The sequence below is a fragment of the Staurois parvus genome, unplaced genomic scaffold (assembly GCF_062004578.1).
Source record: "Staurois parvus isolate SC_StPar_1 unplaced genomic scaffold, SC_StPar_1.0 ptg000145l, whole genome shotgun sequence".
NCBI classification, from domain to species: Eukaryota; Metazoa; Chordata; class Amphibia; order Anura; family Ranidae; genus Staurois; species Staurois parvus.
In genome coordinates, this window is record NW_028317941.1 from 11095694 (window position 1) to 11123409 (window position 27716).

Consider the following 27716-nt stretch of genomic DNA (forward strand, 5'->3'; position numbering starts at 1 on the left):
AGTCTGCATTGCTAGTTCACAGGGGGAACTATTTTAATTGTTCCACGTCAATAGTTCAAACTTTTTACAACACTTCCCTTTAGTGCGGGTGAGCAGCACAGCCAGACTGAATCACGTACATGTACGTCATCCAGCCTATTCCGGGTTAGGGGTGCGCATGTGCGCTCCTACTGCTTATCCCTGCTGTCACTGGCTACAGAGAGATTTTGTCAGCAGGGCATTGATTTATGGCTGAGATCTGCTAATCAGCTGTAACCAATCACAGCACAGAATCCTGTGTTTACAAACAACACAGGGCTCTGTACACAGATCAGCAATCTGGCTGTTTCTTCTCTCTGCAAAGTAGGGAGAGAAAAACAGCCAGATTTGTGAGTAAAAGCAGACCTATTACACATTACACTTGTTAGGCACACAGTTAACCATTTGATTGCTCCTTGATGTTAAACCCTTCGCAGCCAGTGTCATTAGTACAGTGTATAGTATTTCACTGATCACTATATACCACACACAGTGCACCTACCAGCCAGCATCAGCAAGTGCCAGATTGTCAGCCACACTATCTCAGTTCTGATATAAGTCGCTGATCACTGGCATCATTTGTAAATGCTATAACATTCGCATAAGCCAGTTAAAATACACTTATTGTGATTTGTTTTTACCAAAGACATGCAGCAAAATACATTTTGGCCTAAATGTATGAAGAAATTTTCTCTTTCCAGTCTTATCACATTTGTATAGTAAAAAAAAGAAAAAAAAAATGGTGATCAAAGTTCTATTTGTGTGAAAAAAATGATTGACATTTAATTTGAGTACAGTGTTGCATGTCCAAGCAATTGCCAGTTAAAATACCACAGAGAGGAATAGCTCTAGTCATGAAGGATGCAAAACCTTCCGGAGGTTAAGTGGTTAAAGGGTAACTCCAATTTCATGGATAAAAATATAGCAAACAAAGGAAAAAAAATATAGCACATATAATTGCTACACAAGCCATATTGTAATATTATGGTATTAAAAATTGCCTTTCTTTTTCAATCTGCAACCACTGTAATTTTCTGCAAAGTCAATGCGATATGGCTCCTGAAAGTGTTGCATACACAGCTGGTGTACAGAACACCTTCAGAAATGTAATTTCCTTCTTGTGTGAAGAATTTTGCATTAAGTTACAATTCAGGTTTTAGATATCCTCTGCAACAAAAAATGTAATGTTTGTTAAGATACTCCCTAAGGGTTAATCATTTCTACAGGGATAGAGACACTGCAATTTTTCTCATCAGAGAATGCCAAGTGAGCCAGCTGATTCAAATTAGTCACTCCCATAGGAATCAGTATCCAAAAAACTTGGTGGAACAAACAGCTTTTTCTTTAGAGCAGAAAAGTAGGAATATGTTTTAAGGTTTGGTAAAACTCTTGCAATGTACATTGTCATCCAGAGGGGGTTGTTTTTTCTCAAGAAATTTGGACCTTACTTAAGGTGCACGGCCCACTTTGTGAGGGTCCTCTCTTTCATCTTAATCCACTGCACTAGGGTCCTTTCACACGGGGATCTCACCGCTGGGATCTCACCGCTGATCCCCGCTGAGCAAGTGGATGACAGCTTTGTGTCTGCTCCGCTGCTGCTTGCTCTCCTCAATGGGCGGTTGGATGAAAACGGACCGCCGGTTTGTTTTCATCCGACCCGATCTGATGGACAGAAAGGAAATTGGATCCCCATCCTTCCCTTTTTGGCAGATCAGATCGGATGTCAGTGGGTGTAAACAGACACATGTCCGTTTACCCCTGTCACTCCATAGAAGAGAGTGGAGGTTCTGATCGGGTCTGCCTGAAAAACGGGAAGGTGGACCAGGTCAGAATGTCCATGTGAAAGAGCCCCTAAACTGGCAGAAAAGTTGACAATTAAAGTGTTACTTAACCTAGGACCCTGCATTCACTCTATCTGGTCTCCCACAGTACACATAACATGGAAATGAAATTATTTTAGTAAATATAAACTGCTAAATACCTTTTCTCATCAGCAGTTAGAGCCGTCTTGTGACTTCTATCAGTGTCCAGCAGAGCACATATTAAAGCTTGTAGGAGGAGTTTTCAATCTTCCCTGATTGACCTATGTGGCTGCATAACCCTTGACCTCTACAGCGCTGATTGGCTCGGTGCTGATCACATGCACTTTCCAAAAAAAACTTTCTAGCAATACACACTAAACTGAGCATGTGCAGCTTGCCCCCAAGGCTCTATTCTATCAACAGATGGATTGGGGACAGTAGAAGAAGGGGAGGATCAGCGAAGTTAGGATCAAACATACTTTTTTATACAATGCAGAGGATTAACCCCTTAGGTTCCTACGTGAGTATAACAAGCATGCTTTATTGCAAATACAGACTGATGTTACTTTTGTGGGTTTAGTAACACTTTAATATACCCAACTTTTTCCTGGATTCCGTACTCCACAGGCATCACCATCCTTACAAGATTCAGAGAGCTCCATACAGAGGATATCGAGTACCTGATATCTCATGAGTTAATGCTGAAGCCACTGTAATTTACTACAAGTCAATGCGATATGGCTCCTGTAAGTGTTGCATACACAGCTGGTGTACAGAACACCTTCAGAAATGTAATTTCCTTCTTGTGTGAAGAATTTTGCATTAAGTTACAATTCAGGTTTTAGATATGCTCTGCAACAAAAATTTTATTTTTGTTAAGATACTCCCTAAGGGTTAATCCAGGGTTGAACCAGTGCAGTTGTGTCTTCTCATCAGATTTGCTGGGATCTCTCCAGAGAATGGTGACAACCCCCTCACCAAGGAGCTGCAGTAAGACCAGGATTACTTACATATATTTAACAATGTTTCCTTCATGGGTTTTTTTAATAGTTTAGTGCAACAAATTAAGATAGAGAGGATTCCCTTAATTAATAAGAGAACCTTGCAGTTTAGGTGGGTTTTTGGAAGATCAGCATTGCTACCAGTCAACTAGCATTTTTAGGAGAAGGTTGGAACTGAGAGCCTCCAAGTTTTTTTTTCTCATCAAAGGCTTTAAGTTTCAATTCTAACTGGCGTGTAACTTTAGCACAAAGAGATTTGGCTAATTCTGCAGCACTAACACAAGTCAAGCTAGTAAAGATAGCAGCATTAAAACGAAATATAACTTTTTAACAAGATTCTTTTTCTGAGAAGTTTCCTTCACTTTCACATACTGTAGGAAGAAATCATTTCCTGTAATGCCATGCCTTCCAGTTTGCAATTACACTTATGCCCTTGGAATTTTCCAAAGAGCTGAAGCAGTAAGGCTAGGAACCTACATTATTGGAAATCTTGACTTGCCTGCTAAAGTCCTAACAAGCTGGAACACAGACAGATAGCTTTCGTTTTGTGTGCTGAAAAATGCTGTGCCATTCTATATTTTGTATTAGCTGATTATAAGCAGCTGAGCCATTTCCTATAAAGTGTACTTATCGTAAGTGCTATTTACTGACTGTTTATCTGTTAAGGAATCTCAGCAGTGGGGGATCTTTGATACTGTTGGTATTCACAGTGAGTTTCCACTTTACTAAATTCAGTCTCAGTAAATCAGCTCTTTGTATGAACAAGACCTGTCTCAGCCAGAACTACTAAATACTGTACATGACAGCTTTAAAATGCGGGTTTAGGCAAATTTGAAATGTAACCTTTTGATAATTTACCCACAGATGGTGAAGTTGAGGTGGCTGGATGATATTAGTACAAAAAGGTACAAAGTAAATCCAATTATTCAATAAGATCTTGTTGATGGCTCTTATCACAGCATGACAACTTTACCACGGTACATTGCAAGCAGATGCCACTAGAAAGCATAGTTCCTGGTGTCTTCTATAAAGCTATGATATACGCCGCAATGACAGTGCTAAATTATATAACCAAGAGAGCATTTGGAGTGACCACAATTGATGGTACCAAGCAAGATCCAAATTATTTAGATATACATCACAAGTATTCCAATATATCAATTTCAACAATTTATTGTGAACATTCAGCAGTTGATTTACTAAAGACAAATAGGCTGTTCACTTTGCAAGGGGATTATTATTATTATTATACAGTATTTATAAAGCGCCAATAGTTCGCTCAGCGCTGTACATTACAAAGGGGGACAGAACATGTGACAGAACAATACCAATACAATGCAAAACATGAGGGGATTGAGGGCCCTGCTCTTTCGAACTTACAATCTAGGAGATATTCCCTTAGTGAATGCGAGGAACATTCACCTTGTAAAACAATACCCAATCATGTGTAATAAAAAATAAAAAAAATTGTATTTACCTTTGCACATGATTGGATAAAGGAAGCCAGCTGGGCTTCACCTTATTCACTAAACTAAGTGATAAGTCTATGCAAAGTGAAAATTCCATTGCACAGTGAACAGCATATGTGACATTGAGTCCTCACAATATGAATTTATTGGAGTGCTGGAGACTTTGTACTCTGATATGTTGAATAAAGCTTTAAGGGTGTTTATTGGTAAATGTACTCTGTTTTAATAGTTAATTGCAGTTATAAGTACAGTTGAGCAATTACATGAGCAAACTTTTTTTTGGCAATGGGTGAGCACTCTTTGAACTGGCCATTTGGTGACACAGCAAGCTCTTTTCAACCAATCTGCTATTTCATGCTTCTCATCCCTACCCCTTATTTTGCCACTGGTAAAAATGGAGGTGAACTCTTTGATGTATTAAACCAGCCATGAGATTCAAACCATCTATGGGTAAGCTGATTGTACCCAAATCGATTGTTGTACGACTTGAGTGAAACCAGCCTGTTGGATTCATCATGCAATTATGCAATTATTGCTAACAGCTAAAGCCACTAGCAATAATCACTGTGTTCTCCAGGCAGGGAACTCTCCCCCTTGTCCCCCCCCCCCCAGTGATAGAACACAACACATTAGCTCCGTGGGGGAGGGGGATTCTCCCATCAACCCTAACAGAGTTGATGGGAAAATCAAGCAATTTTCTTTTCTGGAAGCCATAGTTGCAGGAAAGAAAATCACATCATCTATTGCTAGCTTTAGACATTGCTTAAAGCTGGAGTTAGCTAAAGACTGTTTTTCTCTACAGCTTTAGTTACATTATTTACCTGTAATGAAGTATGTGCCCTGATGTGCAGGCTGCTGAAAACTTTACTGCAGGGCTGCCCTGTCCTCTTCCTGCTACTGAACCTCTGGCACTGTGAGGGTTAAGAACCTTAGGTCTTTGGGCTCAGCTCAACTGAGAATGATCCGACAGGGATATGCCCCCTCCTGTCCTCTCCTCCATTGAGAGAAGTTCTTTCACTGACTACACTGCATGTAGCATGATCTTTAAATGGGGAGATTCTGTGCAGTATTCTCTTCCCCATTCACAGGGGTTGTGTCCACTTAACTCCAGAACCTCTGTTTTTAGTTATATTTGAAGTTATAAGTACTTTTGGGCAACTACACAGGCAAACTATTAGCAGATAAAGCCAAACATAAACAAATATGTGCTTCAACATAAATGTCTGCTTAGAATTGGCCACCCATTGGTACAGAGAGTATTACTCTATAGTCCTAATTCCTACCCACTCCTGGCGTGGTTATGGGATAAAAGGAGATGGGATTTTTGATGTATTGGACATTTCTAATGAGAGCCTGTAGGCCACAGCCTCCCAGGTGTAGAAGAGTAAAGTGGCAGCATGGCTTCCAAGGACAAGTACCACCACCAGCCTGCCCAAGTTTTTTTTATTGTTTTGAGAGACCAAATAATAACTACTTGTCAAAATAAAATTTAAATAGGCACTGTAGTTGATCACCTTCCAGTACAGCTGCTGGTGTTCAAATGCTCAAAACACAAATTATTTGTGGCAGATTTACATGAAAACATAAAGAAAATATCTGAATTGCCAATGAAGCTGTCAAGTGTATGGAGAGCCTATTTTCTGCTAGACTGATAGACTAAATAATGGTTTCATATTGTATTTATATATGATCCCAGACCATAACTGTCATGTAACTTCTCTTAGTAGCAAAAATATATTAGTTTGTTAAAAAATTAGTCCCAATCCCTATTCTTATTTGCTGTGATTTGCCATGCTAGCCACATCTGCCTGAGCTAGTATCTTTCCTATCCCTTCCTTCCACCACTGACCAGAGAAGAGAATACTGGAAACAATATTTAGAAACAGGTTTTGGCATGCCACATATCAGTGCATGAGAATGGATAGATTGAGCATGCACAAATCATTCTGTTCCCTCAAATCTATGGGCACCCTCCACAAACATATCTGAGATAACAGCAATATGAACCTAGAGACTGATGTGTTTAACTAGTCCAGAAAGACTGGTAGAACTGAAATAAGAGAAAGTGACAGTAAAATATAAAAACTGTGTAGCACTAGTACCGGTAATTAGAAGGACGCATTAATATCTAACAAGATAATGTAGCTATCCCAGCTACTTTGAAAAGAAGAACTGTAACCATAATACATAGAGTTGTTTTTTCTTCTGCCTTTCTAGTGTCATCTAGTCAATGTCAACCATTTGGCTATTTGTCCTGCTGCGACCATCCATCACTAAGAAGATACAGAAATGGAAGTAAATTGCTGGGTCTTTTTTCCATTAATATAATTTACTCCAGGGACAATTTAATAGGATGTTAATTAATCTAACAGTGTGTTTTGATCTGTGGGATGAAACCAGAGCGCCTGAAGAAAAACTCTTACACAGCCCATGCTAATAGCATCCTTATAAAGACTGAACTGTCACAATATACACAACTGATGTTTTTTGTACAGTAATCTGCATCCATTTTGAAAACACCTGATTCATCAAAATAATACTTTGGATTCAATGTTGTGACCATAAATGCATATATATGTATTTTTGTAAAATTACAAGCATTGCTTGTTTCCAGAGCTTAGACATTGGTATTTTATGTTTGTAGTTAATCTAGACTGTTTAAAATATTGTTGCCTGCTTTTGATTGTAAAGAAAAAAAATGAATTTAGGAAAAGGAAATCTTCTCACACTGAGCCAGGTAGAATTTGAAGCTTTTTCAGCCAGAATGTGCAGTGAAAAGCCAGTGGAGACAGAAATGGTTCATTTGTTGTTAAAATGGATACATTTAATATGGCACATGTTGGGAAGAATTAATTAACTGTAGTAAAATGGTTCTGCAGCTGCTTCTCTCTGCTGGAAGCCTTGCTATTAACTATCATACTTATAAACACAATGATAATTTGAAAGCCGCTAAAGTGAGATGAGAAAGGTGCAGTATATGTTTAATCACTTTGAATCCAATACTGTGCCATACACAAAGCAGAATGCCCATTTTACTCTTTGCTTCTAGTTATTCCATTTTATATATTACCCAAAAGTGCTCAAAAATGGCAGCCACTTAGTGAAATGGTATGCTTTTGGTAAGTGTTTTGATTTTTCATTAATTTCTAGTGGATTTTCTAAAGTACAATGTGATTTATGTCTGTAGTAATAATAACTACTCAAATGTTCTTCTAAAAAGGACATTAAAATATTGGGAAAAGCCAAAAGCTCTACCCTGTGCCAAAGGAACTAACTGCCTTCATCTTGATGATTGTAAAATATGAAGCACTATGACTGGCATTAAAAACAGGGATGACTGTGAAATTAGAGAGGGAATAGAATATATTAATGATAGATGCAAATTAAATGTTAAACTTGCATACATCATTTAAATATAAATAACCATATGTTAGTGATTAAACAGAAGATACATCATTTTTATATACATTTTGGCACAGTGTAGTTGACAGGACACAGTGGGCATGTGTATAGTGCCTGCAGTGTATTAAAGACTCTGTATAATAAACATACTGTAAACAGTGTCAAAGGAAGAATTTACTACGGTTTGCCTTGAGCCATGAGTATAAAAATGTTTAATAAAGATGGAGATTTTTGGAGAGCTGTCTGTTTATGAAAAGGCATGCTTTCAAGCTATAGGAGAAAATTCTCACTCAAAAGCATTGCAACGTAGGAAAGTATCTTTTCTCAATAAAGTATAAATAGCCATATTGTCATGGCAATGTATTTTCAGTAAAAAAGAAGGATCCATCACAAGCTAATAGTTGATATTTTGCTAATGAAAACTAGTCGTGATCTGTCTTATTGTTATTAGAAATGCTATTATTCTTTATATGCTATTTATATTCCATCACAGTGTCTGATGCAACTGCTAACATTGTATGTATTGCTATTCCGAGACATTGAGCCTCTTTTTAGAGACAAGATAGGCAGCTCCATCCGTATTCCATGCAATGAAGAGGCTACTTGTATCTGAACTATCACATTCAACCACCATTTGGATACGATTGTGGTGATCAAGCTACTATTAGAGTTTCTTACCTTGTGAAATATAATTAAAGCAACCAGTTCTAGGGTCCTTGGTTCGAATCCCAATTATGGCTCTACCTGCCTGGAGTTTGCATGTTCTCCCTGTATCTGCTTGGGTTTCCTCCAGGGGATCTCCCACTCTGATGTGTGCTATATGTACTTTACTCATGGCCAAGTACCATACATTTTGGACCGATATATATTAGGTGAGTGCCTTGGTATTGTTTCTTCTGATGCCCACGGGTGTTTTTGATCTCAGCCCAAGCACATTGCCTGTCCCCCCGTGGATTACCCCTTACTGGGATCTTTTCTGTTGGGGAAAGTATGAGAAGGGGGGAGTGGTGGGATTTTTTTTGCTTTCTCTTTCCACCCAGGTCATCATCACTATTTTCAGTGTAATCTATGTATTTGTATATATATATATATATATATATATATATATATTTTCATGATGTTGTATCTTATTTTGTGTTTTTTGTTAATTTCAGCTGTCCATTTTCAAGCGTGGATCCTGAGGAAGCAAATATTGTGAAACACATTGATTTTACACGCTTGTTATATATTGATGTCATCTATGACAATTGTATGAGATAACTGGACTTTTTTGTTATATATTTTTAATGAAAATGGTTCTCTTTTAACTGAATGAGATATTGCACATATAGTTTTATAAAAAATTTGCTTTTTTCATGTTTCCCAATGTTAGGCACATGTAAAGTCTCTTTGCAAGTAGGTAATCCATACTTTGTAATAGCTGTGGTGACCCGTGTTTCTTTTTTCTATGCATACATAGCTTTTTGGGATGGTGCCACAATGTGGATTTAAAATTTAGGCTCTGTTCACACACCAATTGGATGCTAAATTTTATCTGTGTACTCCGTTTTCCTCCCATACTCCAATGACATGCTTCTAGGTTAATTGGTTCCTGTCCAAATTGACCCTAGTATGTGTATGCATGAATGTGAGTTAGGAACCTTAGATTGTAAGCTCCTTGAGAGCAGGGGATGATGTGAATGTATAATGTATATGTAAAGCTCTGCATAAAATTGACAGTGCTATAAGTCCTCGTATTAATAAAATAAATCATTTAAAGAATTGCTAGAAGTAAAAAGAGTCTAGAAGTAAGGTCAATTTTAGATCAAACTTACCAAGTTTCACAAAAAAATGTGAAAAGTAGCACCACAGAAATTTCCCTATATGATATGTGTGATAAGGACCCATGGCTAAACTCATAATAAATATTTTAACTGTTTTCTTGTTGCTTAACTGCATTTTGTTTGCAATAGAGAAGCATTTACTTTTGCTGAAAAAAATGGACATATAGGGGTTTATTTACTAAAGCTGGAGAGTGCAAAATCAGACTCACTTCTGCATAGAAACCAATCAGCTTCCAGGTTTCATTGCCAAAGCTTTATTGAACAAGCTGAGGTTAGAAGCTGATTGGTTTCTATGCAGAAGGGAGTCTGATTTTGGACTCTCCAGCTTTAGTAAATAAACCCCTCACAGTCCATTGTCTTTAGACTGCATTGTATCAGTCATCTGGTTGACTGATTTTTGTTTGCATTAGGAGGGCCTGTTTATCTATTATTATTGCATATCCTTGTGCACTTTCTAGTTATTATATATCAAGGCCACTTTAAAAAAATATCTGTATAATATCAACAGATCTAGTGCTCTAAATCAATACTATACAGTAGAATGTTGAGATGTTGTGATGGCCAGATCATGACCCAAACTGACCAACAATAATTCCACCCTAGTGTGAAATGTCTTATCAACCAGGAAATGTAGCTAGATCCTGGAGCATACTATGTGCAATTGCACATAATATTATGGCAGAGTTTAGATATGCTCATTTATCCTACTTTCAATCGGTAAGGTGACTTGAAAGTCAATTTGATACAGAGGGAAGAACAAAAAATTATTTCTTCGTCATTATAGAAGCATCCAAAAAGTAGATATAAGTGGATGATGCATGATGAATACAACATGGAAGAAGGGAATGTCCGTTTGCATGGGAGCTTTTTGTAATAGTCTTTCAGTCCAATGTATGCAAATGTAAGGCCACATGCAATTACAAGGTTTATGTAAATGGCCCATCAGAAATTATGCATTTGAAATAGTACATACAGTATGTGTACGTCTGTGGCAGCACATGACATGGCAATATGCCATGTATGACTTGCAAGCATACTTTAGTGTAAGCAAAGTCTGTGTAAAGCTAATTTATGTGGCAGAAATAAAAAGGGATACCAATCATGGAGAGTAACACTTTTAGCCTCAAAGATAATGTAACTATTCAACAAAATTGATTCAAATACATCCCTTGCCAATGAAGAACCAGCCATTTCATAAAAGGTTAAGTTACACCACCAACCTCATCTGCAGATATTGCCCAAATAGCCCACACTGCTCCTCCCAAGACATTTTGCTCTCTAGCTCTCTTGTTACCTCCTCCTCCCATGCTCACTTCCAGGACTTTTCCAGAGCCTCTCCCATCCTCTGAAACTCCCTACCTCATGTATGTCAGCTACGGTAAGCTCCCACCCTGTCTGCCTTTAGGCAATCTTTTAAAACTCATTTATTCAGGGAAGCCTACCTCACCTCCACCTAAAAACTGTATTTGAGTTGCCTCCACCATATCCTCCCCTGCAGCTATTACCTTCTGTACCACCTCCCCCTTCTTCTACCTTTGGATCAGGGGTGGGCAAACTTTTTGACTTGAGGGCCGCAATGGGTTCATATATTGGACCCGGGGGCGGACCAAGACCAATTCATCCCCCATATAGTAATTCATCCCCCATAGTAATTCATCCCCCCTATAGTAATTCATCCCCCATATAGTAATTCATCCCCCATAGTAATTCATCCCCCATATAGTAATTCATCCCCCATATAGTAATTCATCCCCCATAGTAATTCATCCCCCATAGTAATTCATCCCCCATATAGTAATTCATCCCCCATAGTAATTCATCCCCCATATAGTAATTCATCCCCCATAGTAATTCATCCCCCATATAGTAATTCATCCCCCATAGTAATTCATCCCCCATATAGTAATTCATCCCCCATAGTAATTCATCCCCCATATAGTAATTCATCCCCCATATAGTAATTCATCCCCCATAGTAATTCATCCCCCATATAGTAATTCATCCCCCATAGTAATTCATCCCCCATATAGTAATTCATCCCCCATAGTAATGCATCCCCTATATAGTAATTCATCCCCCATAGTAATTCATCCCCCATATAGTAATTCATCCCCCATATAGTAATTCATCCCCCATAGTAATTCATCCCCCATATAGTAATTCATCCCCCATAGTAATTCATTCCCATATAGTAATTCATCCCCCATAGTAATTCATCCCCCATATAGTAATTCATCCCCCATATAGTAATTCATCCCCCATAGTAATTCATCCCCCATATAGTAATTCATCCCCCATAGTAATTCATCCCCCATATAGTAATTCATCCCCCATAGTAATTCATCCCCCCTATAGTAATTCATCCCCCATAGTAATTCATCCCCAATATAGTAATTCACCCCCCATAGTAATTCATCCCCCATATAGTAATTCATCCCCCATATAGTAATTCATCCCCCATAGTAATTCATCCCCCATAGCAATTCATCCCCCATATAGTAATTCATCCCCCATAGTAATTCATCCCCCATATAGTAATTCATCCCCCATAGTAATTCATCCCCCATATAGTAATTCATCCCCTATAGTAATTCATCCCCCATATAGTAATTCATCCCCCATAGTAATTCATCACCCAAATAGTAATTCATCCCCCATATAGTAATTCATCCCCCATAGTAATTCATCCCCCATATAGTAATTCATCCCCCATATAGTAATTCATCCCCCATAGTAATTCATCCCCCATATAGTAATTCATCCCCCATAGTAATTCATTCCCATATAGTAATTCATCCCCCATAGTAATTCATCCCCCATATAGTAATTCATCCCCCATAGTAATTCATCCCCCATATAGTAATTCATCCCCCATAGTAATTCATCCCCCATATAGTAATTCATCCCCCATAGTAATTCATCCCCCATATAGTAATTCATCCCCCATAGTAATTCATCCCCCATATAGTAATTCATCCCCCATAGTAATTCATCCCCCATATAGTAATTCATCCCCCATAGTAATTCATCCCCCATAGTAATTCATCCCCCATAGTAATTCATCCCCAATATAGTAATTCATCCCCCATAGTAATTCATCTCCCATATAGTAATTCATCCCCCATATAGTAATTCATCCCCCATAGTAATTCATCCCCCATAGTAATTCATCCCCCATATAGTAATTTATCCCCAATAGTAATTCATCCCCCATATAGTAATTCATCCCCCATAGTAATTCATCCCCCATAGTAATTCATCCCCCATAGTAATTCAACCCCCATATAGTAATTCATCCCCTATAGTAATCCATCCCCCATAGTAATTCATCCCCCATATAGTAATTCATCCCCCCTATAGTAATTCATCCCCCCTATGGTAATTCATTCCCCATATTAATTCATCCCCCATATTAAGTCCCCAAGTCCCCCCTGTGTCAATTCACTTACCTTTGCTCCGCGCGTTCCTCTCACCGTGTTCCCGCGCCGTTCCGGTCTTCAGGGTGGACTGTGAGAGGAGCCTAGCTCCCCTCACGTTCCTCACGCTGCCCCGCCTACACACATTCTGACAGCCGATGTTTGCCACGCTCCGCGGGCCGGATTAAAAGGTCCGCCGGGCTGTATACGGCCCGCGAACCGTAGTTTGCCCATTGCTGCTTTAGATTCAGAGCTCCAGGAAAATTACCCTCTTATTCCTTTTGTATTGAACTGTATTGTAATTGCCCCCTTTATATTGTAAAGCACTGTGCAAACTGTTGGCACTATATAAATCCTGTATAATAATAATAACTAGAAAAGCTACAATTTCTGGGGAAATTGTGTGAAGTGTTCTTGCCTCCACTAGTAGTCTACAACTGGAGTGGGTGGAGTAACTGGGTGGAGTGGCTTGTCACTCTGCTGCCTGCTCACACACCTGGGTTCCTATGGCAACTCACTCTACAGCAAGGGCAGAGAAGAGCGGTTAAAAACAAACTGCTCCAAATTGCTCACTTAACTGGTGTCTTCAAACAGTTGTAGTTTAACAATTATAAATCCTACACCGAAGAGCTTTATATTGTGAGAATCACAAGACCCAGACCTACATTTTGATGCATAGTATGTCTCTGCAATATTAAAAATGAAGGCACAGTCGCAGTTGAGAAATTGCCCTTCAAATTTGAGGTGGCTAGAGTGGAGTTTCAATAAATGTCAATGGGCGGCGTGAGTTGCAAACAAATGGTCATATTGTGAAAACTATCAGGACTATGGCTTAGCCATGGACATTTTTAGTGGTAGCAGGGATAGCTGAACATTGTGATATAAGATTTGTGTAGGTGGGCTTGAAAATGAGGGAGTGATGGCAGTTTAGAAATCATGTCTTGATTTTTCAGCTCACACTCTAGCTTTTGTCAGCTCCCACTCTAGTTTTGAACATTCGGCCATTCATTCCTATGGGACCAATTTCACCACAAAAACGCCGATATTTCGTGAACCATTCGGCTAAACGTTCCACAAAGTAATAGCACACCAATCGGGACCAATCCGCACATTTCGGTATATTACTGTCTATGTAGTATAAAAACTGTGGGAGGAGTTAGGGTGGTAAATGTGGCTATAATAATAAGAATATACAGTATATGTGAGATAACAGTAAGTGGTCTTGCCATGCAAGAACACTTAAATATTGGGGGAAGGAAAATTGCAACAAGCCCCAGAGAAGTTTTATCCTCTGTTAAACTGCAGCACCTAAATTATTTAAATATGTTTTCAAGTACTGTCCACAGCTATATATTTAGTTCACTGTAGTAATTTTTTTTTTTAGTAGTTATACTTTGTCTCATTTCTTCAAGCATTACAGCATACAATAAATATTCACAATAGTCTGCCACATAAATATGCAAGATAAGCCAATGTACTTACTATTTCACAAACTTCTTAGCAGAAAAGTATATACAGTATTATAATAAAACCATTGGCCCAACAATTATAACAAGCTTATTCTGTTAAATTTTAAAAGAAAACGAGGATTAGTGGGTGATATCTAGAATGTTGATGTATTCCCAAAGTGCTTAACAAATGATGCTTTAAATTACTTCCTTTGTACGCAAAAACCTATTTTTAAAGCTATCATGAACACTCAGTTAACTTTCATTTACACATACTTAAATGCACAACTATTTCCATTTATACAAATCTAATGTACAATAATTAAATTGCAAATTCTCTCCAACTTGCTGCTATAAAACCCCTTAACATTCAACTTTTATACAAGTACCTTTATTTTTACTACAGCCCTGTTAATAAATGATCATAATGATTCCACAGTGGACTTTCTGTATATCATATTTATCTAGAAATGTTAAGTTCAAGTAGCCACAAGTATTATTACTTAATTTAAATGAGAATAATTTAATTCTTTATGGGTAATAATGGCCTAATTGTCTTTTATAGATGTGTTATATTCCTTTCCTAATGATATATTCATTATAACAAGTTGAAAGCTTAAGAGCTGAGAATTAGCTGTAAATCATATAATTATGGAACTTTATGTTGAAGATATTAAAACTGGAATCACATATTAAGGAAGCATTCATGTATTTCATCGTTTTAACAGTAAATAAGTGGACCTGATAAAGTGTGAATACTTAAAGACATTGCTTATGTAAGCTGTTTACCTGCATGCAAAAGAAAAAAAGATAAGGTCTGTGAAGGTTCTATTTATCTAGTCTATAACTAGTAGTAGTTAGTCACATTCAACTGAATGTGTTCTGTAATGTTAGATGTTGCAAAGCTTCTTCAAGCCACTTTTGTTTCATTTTTTTTTGGAACTTCAGTGGCTTATATAAGCTATGAAATGTCCTAAACATTACAGAACAAGTATAGTTGAGTGTTCCTAACTACTACTAGCTAAAATCTGGTAACAATCCCTCATCTGTTGGTAGCCTCTGAATTGGGTGATTCCCTACTATTTGAAGGGAATTAGGTGATAGGCTAGAAAATCTGCCCAGATTTCTAATATTCTGCTGCTGATAAACCAAATCCTGCTTTTTGTGGTTTGGAAGGTTTTTTCTCTGCTCTGCAGAGACGTTTGCTTGAAGAAACCTGGATTATGTTTCAATGCTGACTGCACATTTAGATCTACCTTAACCTTATGGACTTAGCCAGCAACATTGATTATTGCATTCCGATGGCAGGGACTCTCCCCGTTGTCAGAATACAATGGCTTCATCGGAGGGATTCCCCCATCAACCCTGAATTTATTGATGGGGGAATCAAGTCATTTTTTTTTTCAGCCTGCTAGTTGAACAAAAAAGAAAATGCATCATCTATGGCAAAACTGACTTGTTTCCCCCATCCTCTCACATGATGTGGGTGGGGGGTTCCTCCTCACTGAGCTATTGTATTCTGACAAGAGAGAGACTCTCCCACCATCAGAATACACTGATCAATGTTGCAGGCTATAGCCTGCAGTGCTGATTGAGTGGGGAAAATCCAACAGGGCGAATATACAGAAGTTGATAGGGTATATCGACTTTGGTACCGTACAACCACAGTGCCTATACATGGATTGAAATTTGGCTGGTCCCTGGTGAACTGGCTGAATTTCAATCCATGTACAGTCAGCATGTTAAATAGGTGTAATTTCAATGGCAGCTAACAAAGGTAAGCACATTTTTAAAATATCCGCTCCCACTTATCGTTTCCTGCTCAACTCTTGAATTTTATGTGATGAAACTATTTATAAGTCTAGCACATACTCCAAGAAGTAGATGGCCTGGTCTTGATAGCAACCAGTTGCCTGCTGTTAGTAAGATAGAGGATATTTCTGATATATCTGTAGTTTAGAAGTCTTTTATTCTTTCAGTAGGGAAGTGGGTTATCAGTTTTTAACCTGCTGACACTGGAGATGGCAAGTTCTATAGGGAAAGAACATATATAAAAGAGTTGGATCTTAAGAACTTTATTGATATATGACCTTTGGCAGCCATAGTTGTACTACATGAAGAATTACATCCAAATGTTGGATGATATCTCATTGATGTGTCCATAACCTAGTGCAAACTGCCTTTTCACAATTCTTAGGCTGTTCTGCCACAATATGTATGAAAGAAAAATGTAGGAAGTTTTTGCATAGCCAGAAAAATAAAAGGGCTTTCTACTTGGCAAATGTCTTCTGACTACTTATAGAAAATAGCTAATTTCTTAGCTCTGGCTTAAGAGTAGAGGACATGCAGGGATAGTTCACAGGAGATATGTGCATCAATGAGACTGGTGCAGACAGCTGGAAATGCAACACAGCATGCTGGTTTTGGATAAGAGATGGAGACTGGAGCGTGCAAAATCTGGTGGAGCTTTACATAGAAACCAATCAGCTTCCAGGTTTTATCATCAACGTTTAATTGAACAATCTGAAGTTAGAAGCTGATTGGCTACTAGACATGTGCATACTGGAAATTTTCATTTATTTTCAGATGCATTTGTTCAAGAAGAACTTCGTTCGTCATATTCTTTTGTTATACATTCTTTTATTTAAAGTGTTACTAAACCCACAACAGAAAAATCAGTCTGTAATGCATGCTTGTTATACTCACTGTAGAACCTAAGGGGTTAATCCTCTGCATTGTGTAAAAAGGCTGTTTGATTCCTTCTTCTCTGTTCCTCCCCTTTTTCAAATGACCACCATTTATCTTCAGACTTAACCGTAGGCATTTTTTAGTTCATGGGAGTGTGCATGTGATCAGCACAGGGCCAGACAGAGGTCAGGGGATTTCCATCATCCTAGAGTGGAAAGAAAACTCCTCCTACAAGCTTTAGCTAGTGGTGGGCTGGACACAGATAGAAGTCACAAGACTGCTTTAACTTCTGATGAGAAAAGGTATTTAGAAGTTTATATTTACTAAAATAATTGCACTTTCATGTTCTGTATACTGTGGGAGACCAGATATAATAGATGCAGGGTCCTGGGTTTAGTGACACTTTAAAGTTTATATAATTTTACAATGCAAGGAACACATATATAAGCATATTCATTATGAACAATACCATATGAATAAATGATTAAAAAAATAAAAAGTTTGTCATGTTATTTATGTTGACCTGATTTGTTCTCAGAATTTGTTTCGTATCTTTGGCATTTGCTATTTGTCTGGGTAGATTTTGTTATTTGTCAGGAAGATTGCTACATATTCGATATATTTTATCTAATCTGATGGATTTAAATCAGAAGGATTAAATATTTTTGGACCCTAGTCTTACCCACCAAGGGAAATGGCATGAGCTGATTACACAATATAAACAGGCATCATGTGCATCTGAATTAACATATGGAATGAAATTCAGATCCATTCATTATCCGAATGATCAAAAGAATTTGAAAATTAAATGAATTTCCCCGTGGGTCTGAACTACTATGGCATCATGTCATGTCATCCTAATTAAGAGAAACAAATGCATTTGTTCATTTCATTCTAACTTTTTTCTGATTCATTGACATTAGTTAATATTTCAATTTGGAGATTCATATACATTCGCATCTCCAAAATTTTTGTCCAAAAAATGAATCGAAATTAAATTAGACGCACATGTCTATTGGCTACCATGCACAGCTGCAACATATTTTGAGTACATCAATTTTAGTAAACCTCCCTTTTTTTTAATTTACTTATGTCCTATAGTAACTAAACATGGGAGAGATTTATTAAAACTGGAGAGTGTGAAATCTGGTGCAGATCTACATAGAAACCAATTGGCTTCCAGGTTTTATTCTCAAAGCTTAATTGAACAAGCTGAAGTCAGAATCTTACTGGCTACCGTATACAGCTGCACCAGGTTCTGAGTGCTCCAGTTTTAGTAAATCCCCCCTATAGTTTAATCTGGGCTAACTATAAATTACCATTCCCACAGAAAAATCACTATAAGGTTCCTTGCATTCCAGTCATCTGTTCTTAATGAAAAGGAATTTACCTTTAGTGTCAATGGTGGAGGACCTTTCTTAGGGATCAAAGCAGATTGTGGTGCACATGCATGGCAGGAGCAGAGCTGGCAGGGGAATAATTTAAGTTGTTGTTGTGTGTTTCATAGTATTGCACAATGAAGATCTTCACTAGGGAGAGATAAATGTAAAACTTAGAGGGAGTATAAGGCTAGGTTCACACTTGTAGGGGTGGTACGTCTTGTGTTTGCATGGGCCCAGCAGCTTGTTCATTTGAATGATAAAGAAGAGAAGAAGCACCTCTAAGTGCAGTATAGGTAACTTTAATGGGTAACAAATGTAGAACAACTCATATGTATCATGCGTAAAACAAGTTTGTGTAAAGCAGGCTCAAGAAGATGGGAGAATGGCTGTGTCCTTGCTTTGACAGCCGCGTCTGCGCTCAGGGGATCGTGGATGTAGGAGAGAAGCCAGCCGGCATGTGGAGTCTCTTAAAGAGTCTGACAGGGGAGATAACTGTATTGTTTACATACCTTTCTCTCCCCCCATTGGTAATACTCAGCGATCACTGGGTGCCAGCGAGTAATCACCAGCCAGGACCCAGTGATTGACAGCCGAGGTTGTGAATAGCAGCACGGGTAGGTAGCGCGTGCTGCTTGCACATACCCCCTACCCGGAAATGCAAAATCATGTATATACCCTGTTTCCCCTAAAAGAAGACCTACCCCGAAAATAAGACCCAGTGCTATTTTTGGGAATTGCTAAAGTGTGGGAGGATAGGAACCAAAATGGAAGATACTATTGAGAGGGGCTGGCTGCTGACAGCTGTGTTTTGCAAAGATAGCTAACCATATGAGGACAGTGGAGGGGGGATGTGCAAAGGTGAGCTGCAGTCAGGTGTTGCAGAGGTAAATTGAGTCAGGTGAGTTGCAGACAGGGTGCATAGGTGAGCTGCGGCTGGAGAGGTGCAGAGGTGAGCTGAGCTGCAACCCACCTTTGCACCCCCCAGCCACAGCTCAGCTCTGCATTCCCCATCTGCAACTCACCTCTGCACCCTGTTTGTGGATCATATCTGCACCCTGTCTGAAACTCACATATTGCAACACCTGACTGCAGCTCACAACTGTCATCAATGGTTCTCTCCATTGTAACCCTCATCCACAACTGCCTGCAGCTCACCTCTGCACCCCCTGTCCACGCTTGGACATTTAAAAAAATAAGACCTACCCCAAAAATTAGACCTAGTGTGTTTTTTTGAGCTAAAAAAATATAAGACAGTGTCTTATTTTCGGGGAAACACGGTATACGTCATTTTGCACACCCCTGTCACCCTGTAGCAGCATTTCTGCTATAGGGCGGTGAGAAAGTGGTTAAACCCAAAAGCAAACATTTATTATATTGCATTTTACTGATTCTTATATGTTACGGCTAAATTTTTTTAGGCTTTTTTTCTTCTGTTTTCATCTGTTGATCCAGCCAGTAAGTCTGTTGTTTTTGAAAAGAACAAGCTCTTCAGCTGAATGTATCAGTTCCAGGGATAAGACAAGTCATTTAATACTGACAGGGTTGCCTATAATGGTCAGCATTTATTTATTTATGTACAACCGTTATCCCAAAAGGAAAAAAAAAGTATTAGCTTGAGTTTGGTTCCAATTTGTTGATGTATTTAGATCTGCTAGTATTTAACACTACCCCAACTGACAATGCTGCTGTCCAAAAGTGCCCCTGTGCTCCTTCATCCACAGTAGGGACATTATAATACAGGAGGTATGTTACTGGTCAGATCACCAGGGAAGAATGCCTAAAAAAGAAAAAGAATACATCCACCACATCAAATGATTGGCAAGCTGCAATATATTATATTTTTGGGATTAATAGGATTTAACGTGAGGAATCTATAGTATAAGTAAAACTGGTATGCACTGCATCAGGATTTATAGTATGTACTGTATATGAGATAGAGATTTTTTTTAACATAGCTCAATATTATGATTGCTAATTCATCCTTGTGTATACGCGCTTGCACTTTCTTTCACTCTGACATATACATTATACGTAGTTGCAAAGTACATTTTATACAGGGGAGGTATACAATGCAAGAACTGTGTGATTAATTATCCTTACTATTTTCTGTACTCCCTATGAGTATGCCTAAGGCACAAAAAGCAAAATAATATTATGCTGCAGTCTACAGACAAAAAAGTGCAACTCAGAAAAAGACATTAATGCCCATTTAAAAGATATTTGTTCAGTTTATGCCCAGAGCACAATCCCTCCTAATTGTGCTTGATACATTGCAAAGTAATGTAGGTGATCACATTAGAAAATGAAAAATATGCTGAGTTTGAAATGATTGTATTAATGTTTTCTTTTCTTTTATTTGCTTTTTTTGCTTCAATAAAAATCAATAAACAAAACTTTGCTTAACCAATACATAGCTGTAATCATTTAAAAAAAAAGGTACTTAATGACATTCTACACTGTTTAGTAAAAGCAATGCAATTACTGCAAATTTAAAATCTTTAAAATATGTACCTGTTTCCGACAGGTACATGGATTTGCTGCCTGCACTGATATTTGCAATGTGTAAATGACACTCTTTATAGGATTCCTGGAAGTGTTAAAGCATATTTAAACACAAGAAAACATTTAATATATTGCAGCTTACAAATGGCTACATTAGTTTTCTTTTAGTCGGGCTTTTTTTCCCAGTTCTTTTCACCTGAACATCCAGCCAGTAAGGCTAGGTTCCATGGGTGGACTGACAACTCATGGGGCCCCTGGGCAATAAGGGATCATGGGGCCCCTGTGTCCTTGCCCACACTCAAACCACACCCAAAAAGGCCTATAAAAGGTATCAGGAGCATCTCATGGGGCCCCCTACTGACCCTGGGCCCTCGGGCAGTGCCCGAATGCTCGAATGGTCAGTCCGCCCCTGCTAGGTTCACGTCTGTGCGGGTGGTGCCTATGCGGATCCTCACGAAAATCCGTGCAACCGCACCACCCGCACAGACAAATGTGGACCCACATGCGGATGCCATTAGTTCTAATGGCACGCCGTCCACACTGGAAAACGCAACAGTACTGGGGAACGAGGTTCCCGTGCAGGCTGCGTTTTCAGAAGAAGTGCAGGGACTTCTTCTCTGCATGTCACGAGACACGGGAGTCCATCCAACTGAATGGGCTATCATGCCAGAGCAAAACGCGGCCCGCACGGCTGCATATATGTGAACCAGGGCTGACACACAGCTTGTCCTAGGGTGGCTACATTCAGACCTCCACTGTATCAGTGGAGTAAGGAGCAGCCAAGCCACCATTGGTAAGCAACATTGTCAACCTGTGGAGAAGGTATTGATAGATGGTCTAGTAGATTTAGATAAACTTCATATAAGTGACTAACAAATTAAAGCCTAATTTCAGCCAACACTGTAGAACTAACTCTGGGATTTCCTCACTTTGGAGGGATTTCCTCACACTTTTTCTTTGGCTATGAGATAGGAAGTAAAGGGAAATTTCCCAATGGGACACAGATAGCAAAAAAAAAAAAAAAAGACGGGGGTTATAAACAACCCTTATTCTATTACTCTACTCAAAATGCAAAAATAAAAGTTTGCATTTAGTTACACTTTAAAGTCGTTGTAAAGGCTGAAGGTTTTTTATGTTCATGCATTCTATGTAAAAAACCTTATGTGCCAGTATCTGCTTTCTCCTATCGAAGTTGGGACCTCTGGAGGTCTCCTGGACTGGGGTCTGGATATTCTTTATTCTTTATATTCTTTATTGTGTACTTTCTTTGTCTTTGATTCCCCTGTTAGTTCCCCCCCCCCCCTTTTATTTCTCTTTCTTCTCTTGTGTTTTCTTTTCCCTCTTTTTTTTTTTTCTTTTTCCCTATCTCTCTGGAAGAGTATGGCTGTTCTTGATCTCCTGGTTAGCCAATTTTTCATTATGCATCTATAATGTTGGCTCTGCTGATGCTGCTCCCAGGAGTATTGCTGCGGCTATTACTGTTGAAATCTTGCTATAAACTTGCTCTGATTTGCATGTTACCCGTTTGTATTGTGATTGATGCTCCACTCTTTTGGATTTTTTGTAAAATTCTTATAATGTGCCTTTTTATGTATGTCAATATTGGCCTTAATAAACGTTTTCAAAGAAAAAAAAACCTTATGTGTTCAGCAGCCCTCCCTAATACTTACCAGACCCCCATTGCAATCCAGCAACGTGCAGGAGAGCCTCAGATTTCCAGGGACTTTCCCTCCTCATTGGCTGAGACAGCCAATGAGGAAGACATTGGTTCCTGCTGCTATCAATCAATGCCAGTGAGGCAATGAGGACAGATAGTGGGCCAGGGCTGAGCCACGGCTCTGTGTGTGAATCTACACACAGGGCAGTGGCTTGGAAGTGAGCCTGCTTGGGTGCCCCCCCCCCACTGCAAACCGCTTGCTGTTGGCAGGAGGGAGGGGCCAAGAACACCTTCGGGAGACCCGAGAATAGGAGAATCAGGTGTGCTCTGTGCAAAACCACTGCACAAAGCAGGTAAGTATGACATTTTTTTTTCTTTAAAAAAAAATTGCCTTTAATACCACTTTAAAGTACATCCAACTCCAAAAAGCAAATGTTGATACAGTGTATTATTGAAAATTGCTATTTCCTGTAGTGAATAGTGCTTGCTTTTTTCTTTCTTCGATCCAGGGAACTGACTTGGTGTCACTGACATCCACTGGGGATGTCAGTGACACCAAGTCAGTTCCCCCCAGTCAGAATGTCCACCGCAGCCCCCCAGTCCCACTATAAGTTGCTGATTGCCGCCATTACTAGTAAAAAAAAAAAAAAATTCCAGTATCTATACCGCCATTTGTAAACACTATAACTTAAACAAAAACAAATTAATTTACACGTATTGGGACTTTTTTTTTTAGCAAAGACATGTAGCAGAATACATTTTAAATTAAATTTTTGACAAAATTTGATTTTTTAAAAATTATTTTTACTGGTCATGTTTAATAGCAAAAAGTCAAAAATATTGTTTTTTTCTCAAAATTGTCAGCCTTTTTTTTATCACGCAAAAAATAAAAACTCACAGGTGAACAAATACCACCAACATAAATTTGTGGGGAAAAAAAGGACGGAAATTTAATTTGGGTGCAGTTTTGCAAGACCGTGCAATTGTCAATTAAAGTAACGCAGCACTGTAAATCAAAACATAGCTTGGTCAGGAAGGGGGGGGGGGGGGGTAAATCCTCAGAAGGACAAGTGGTTAATAAAAGTTGTTTTGGTAATGCACTAGGCGCTTGTGTGTTTTTACAGTTTGTCTATCAAGATTCCTCAGTTTGAGAAGGGCTGCATCGGTGAAGCTTTACAGATGGTGCAGTTGATACCTTTCCGGCTGTGTATGCTTTTCGAGCGCTGCAGTGTTTGTGTATACCCAGGGGCAGACTGACAAGTCATGGGGCCCCCGGGTAATAAATAGGGGATCATGGGGCCCCTGTGTTCTTGCCCAAACTCAAAAAAACCTATGAAAAATGTACCAGGGGCATCTCATGGGGCCCCCTACTGACCCTGGGCCCTCGGGCAGTGCCCGAGTTTCTAAATGGTCAGTCCGCCCCTGTGTATACCTGTGATTAGTAGTGTTGTCACCCTAGGACAGGAAGTGTATTAGAACACCTTCCTACCTTACTTATCTCCATGTTCTGTAATCCTCCGGTGAGAACTGGGCAGGACCGGTAACAATATGTATGATTTCAGTTGAATACATAGGAATTTAAGAGCTTACTAAATTTCTGGCAGGATCAACAGAACCAGGGGCGGTATGACAACTCATGGGGCCCCCGGGCAATAGGGGACCATGGGGCCCCTGTGTCCTTGCCCAAACTCAAAAAAGCCTATGAAAAAGGTACTAGGGGCATCTCATGGGGCCTCCTACTGACCCCGGGCCCTCAATAGGGGATCATGGGGCCCCTGTGTCCTTGCCCAAACTCAAAAAAGCCTATGAAAAAGGTACCAGGGGCATCCGCTACTGACCCCGGGCCCTCGGGCAGTGCCCGAGTTTCCAAATGGTCAGTCTGCCCCTGAACAGAACATTTTCTGTACAGAGTCAAACCATAAGTAAATGTGCTGATTTTTTTTTTTTTGGTCCATATATTTTAACCTTTCCCTTCCTTTTTCCAATGTAACATTCTGGATAAAATTGAAATAAACATTTGAACAAATGATTGTCTTTTTCATTTTCCAAACTTACTTTTACACTGTAGTCTTTTTCAAAGACACTATAGTACAAATACAAAAAAAGCCAGCCACTGCTAGAGTAGTTGGTGAACACCTGCCAAAGAATGTTTTATCCCTGCAGAGAGCGTAGGTCTAAGCCCGGCACCCACCAGCCCAGCTGTCTGCCGGTTCCTGAAGGGCCAGAAGCACATCAGAAGCATGAAAGTCGTTGATATTCCTTTGTCAACATGTACACTGAACAATCTAGTTGTGCTGGTATAATAAGTGCTCACATGTAAAATGTGTCAAAGCGTTGCCTGGTCTTTGAAGTCCATATGCTTTGATACACTTCAATAAACTCTTGGATTTCCGTATTATTTTGCATGATTGTAGAGACTCATTTTCTGCGCAATGCAATTTACATGTCCACCTGTCTTGTCTGGAACATTCTCTCTTGTTTTTCTTTCGGAAAGACATTTTTAAATTGTGGTATTAATTTGGAGCACTTTCTCACGATTAACTAGCAACAATATATTATATGTTAAAAAAAAAAAAGATTGATTTGAAAACCCTGAAATCTCACACAAGCTTCAACATGTTAACCTAAAGTCAAAAGTCATTTTCTATATTTTTAAATATGCAGCCTCAATTCTAATAATACCTGGTAATCCTGCCAGGAGCGTCCTTGATTAGCCCCTTCCTGCCGGGGGCGGACTGACAACTCATGGGGCCCCTGGGCAATAGGGGATCATGGGACCCCTGTGTCCTTGCCCAAACTCAAAAAAGCCTATGAAAAAGGTACCAGGGGCATCTCATGGGGCCCCCTACTGACTGCGGGCCCTCGAGCAGTGCCCGAGTTTCCAAATGGTCAGTCTGCCCCTGCTTCCTACTATAGGGTGACCACGTTCTGTCCTTCTCTTTCAGCTGTGTTCAGGGGCGGACTGACAACTCATGGGGCCCCCGGGCAATAGGGGATCATGGGGCCCCTGTGTCCTTGCCCAAACTCAAAAAAACCTATGAAAAAGGTACCAGGGGCATCTTATGGGGCCCCCTACTGACCCCAGGCCCTCGGGCAGTGTCCGAGTTTCCAAATGGTCAGTCCGCCCCTGGCTGTGTTACTGTTTTGTCAGCCCTTCACTCAGGCTTCTGAAGGGGATTGAAGTGGCTTTTTCAGCACTCATTAGTCCTCATTCACACTAGACGTATTGATAACGCTGGTAATGTTAGCTGTGTAAAGTCACGTTCATCTTTTTTGTAGCATTTTTGCATTGTTGTTTAGCTGCGTTTTCCCACATTTTTCCGTGTTTGCATTTTTTAGCATTTTTGGTGTTTAGTGGTTTGTGCCGTTTTACCGTGTTTTGCAGCATTTTTCAGAGTTAGAGCGTTTTATAGCTAAAAAACTCCTCTAGAAGCCCACTAGTCCTGGGTTTTTTTTCCAGCCAAAAAACATCCAAGCCAAAAAATGTCGATTGCAGTCTATGTGTGCATAGACACATAAGATAAAATGCTGGAGGGTTTGCTAGCTGTAGAAAAAAACGTCAAAAGCCAAAAACAGCCGCTGTAAAAACGTCAAGTGTGCATGAGGACTTATGCAGTTATGGTTCACTATTATTATCCTGAGAAATTCCATGCAGCAATCATTGGAGTGATGCATGTATATAGAAAGTGGCTGCAAAGAGGCTGGAAGAGATCAACACTGAGATACAGCAAAGAAGAGAAAAAAGACGCAGCAAATATTTTAAATACAAAAAAATGGCAATTGATTATGGTACACAATGCTTTAGCAAACTAAGTGGTGTATTTATAATTATTATACTATGTATTTATAATTATGATGCATTTATTGCACAGCTTTTGGTCCTGTGAAACTGCATGTACATACGTACTGTTTGTATGTCGTTGGGCTATTTTCTCTCCAGGTCCAATGTTTTTCATTCATGCAGAACAGAGTGAGGGCTGGTTCACACTATAGAAATGCAGTCCAGATGTGTTCTGGATGCGTTTTTGTATGTGTGTTTTTGATGTATTCTTGGTGCATATTTTATGTGTTCCAGTGCGTTTTTATGCATTCCAGTTCATTTTTTCCTCTCTCTTTTTCTTCAGTTTAAATAGGGACATATCATGTGCTTTCCAGTGAGTTTTTGGTGTGTTTTTACTGCGTTCCAGTACAGTTCTGTGCAGAAAAAATGTAGCCCGTTCTACTTTTTTTTCTGCAACCGGAACGCACTGGAACTGCAAGCACTGATGTGAACTACGGCATTGACAACCATAAAACCTACTTTCTGTGTGTTTTGGATGCAGAAAAAGAGCAACTGAAATGCATGTAGTGTGAACTGGCCCTGAATCAGGAAAATACCACATTAAGGCAACTAGATGGAGCTGCTGACAAGAGGAAACACATCAATAAGTCATATCTTTATGACCAGCTTTCTAATATTACGTAGGTCCCCCTTTTGCCACCAAAACAGCCCTTTTTCTGGCAACGCAGCCCTGACCTCGTAAGACATGGAGCTTACTAGATCTCTGAGGAAATGCTGTGGTATCTGTCACCAAGCTGTCAGTAGCAGAAGGGTCGGTTCACACCATACCAGCGTCTGGATCACACAGGAACTTGCTGTGTGCAACTGTGCAGCGGCGGACTCACAACTCATGGGGCCCCAGGGCAATAGGAGATTATGGGGCCCTGTGTCCTAGCCCACATTCAAACCCAAAAAAGCCTATGAAAGGTACCAGGGGCATCTCATGGGGACCCCTACTGACCCCGGGCCCTCGGGCAGTGCCCGAGTTCCCAAATGGTCAGTCCGCCCCTGATCCTGTGTGATTCATGTGCGGTTCTGTGTGGTGCATTTTCTGCCCGTTTATTTTGAATGGGCTAAAATGACTCTGCATGCAGTGCTTTTTAAAATGCACTGTAACTGGATCACATGGTACAGAGGTACCTTATGATCCGGTGTGGACAGATGCGGGCAAATGCACTGCATTTGCCTCCTGCGCTTGGGGAGTAGTTACTGTTTTATTGATACCTGCTGCAGATTGCAAATGTAGTACATTTTTCATGTGCTTTGAATTGCACAGGAACACACAGTG

At 39.5% G+C, this 27716-nt stretch overlaps 1 protein-coding gene across 1 annotated transcript in view; it reads right to left on the minus strand.

Moving 5' to 3' along the window:
• IL1RAPL1 (interleukin 1 receptor accessory protein like 1) overlaps positions 1 to 27716 on the minus strand; it is a 1773934-nt gene that overhangs the window by 283699 nt on the left and 1462519 nt on the right. The gene's annotated exons all lie outside the window — the stretch shown is intronic.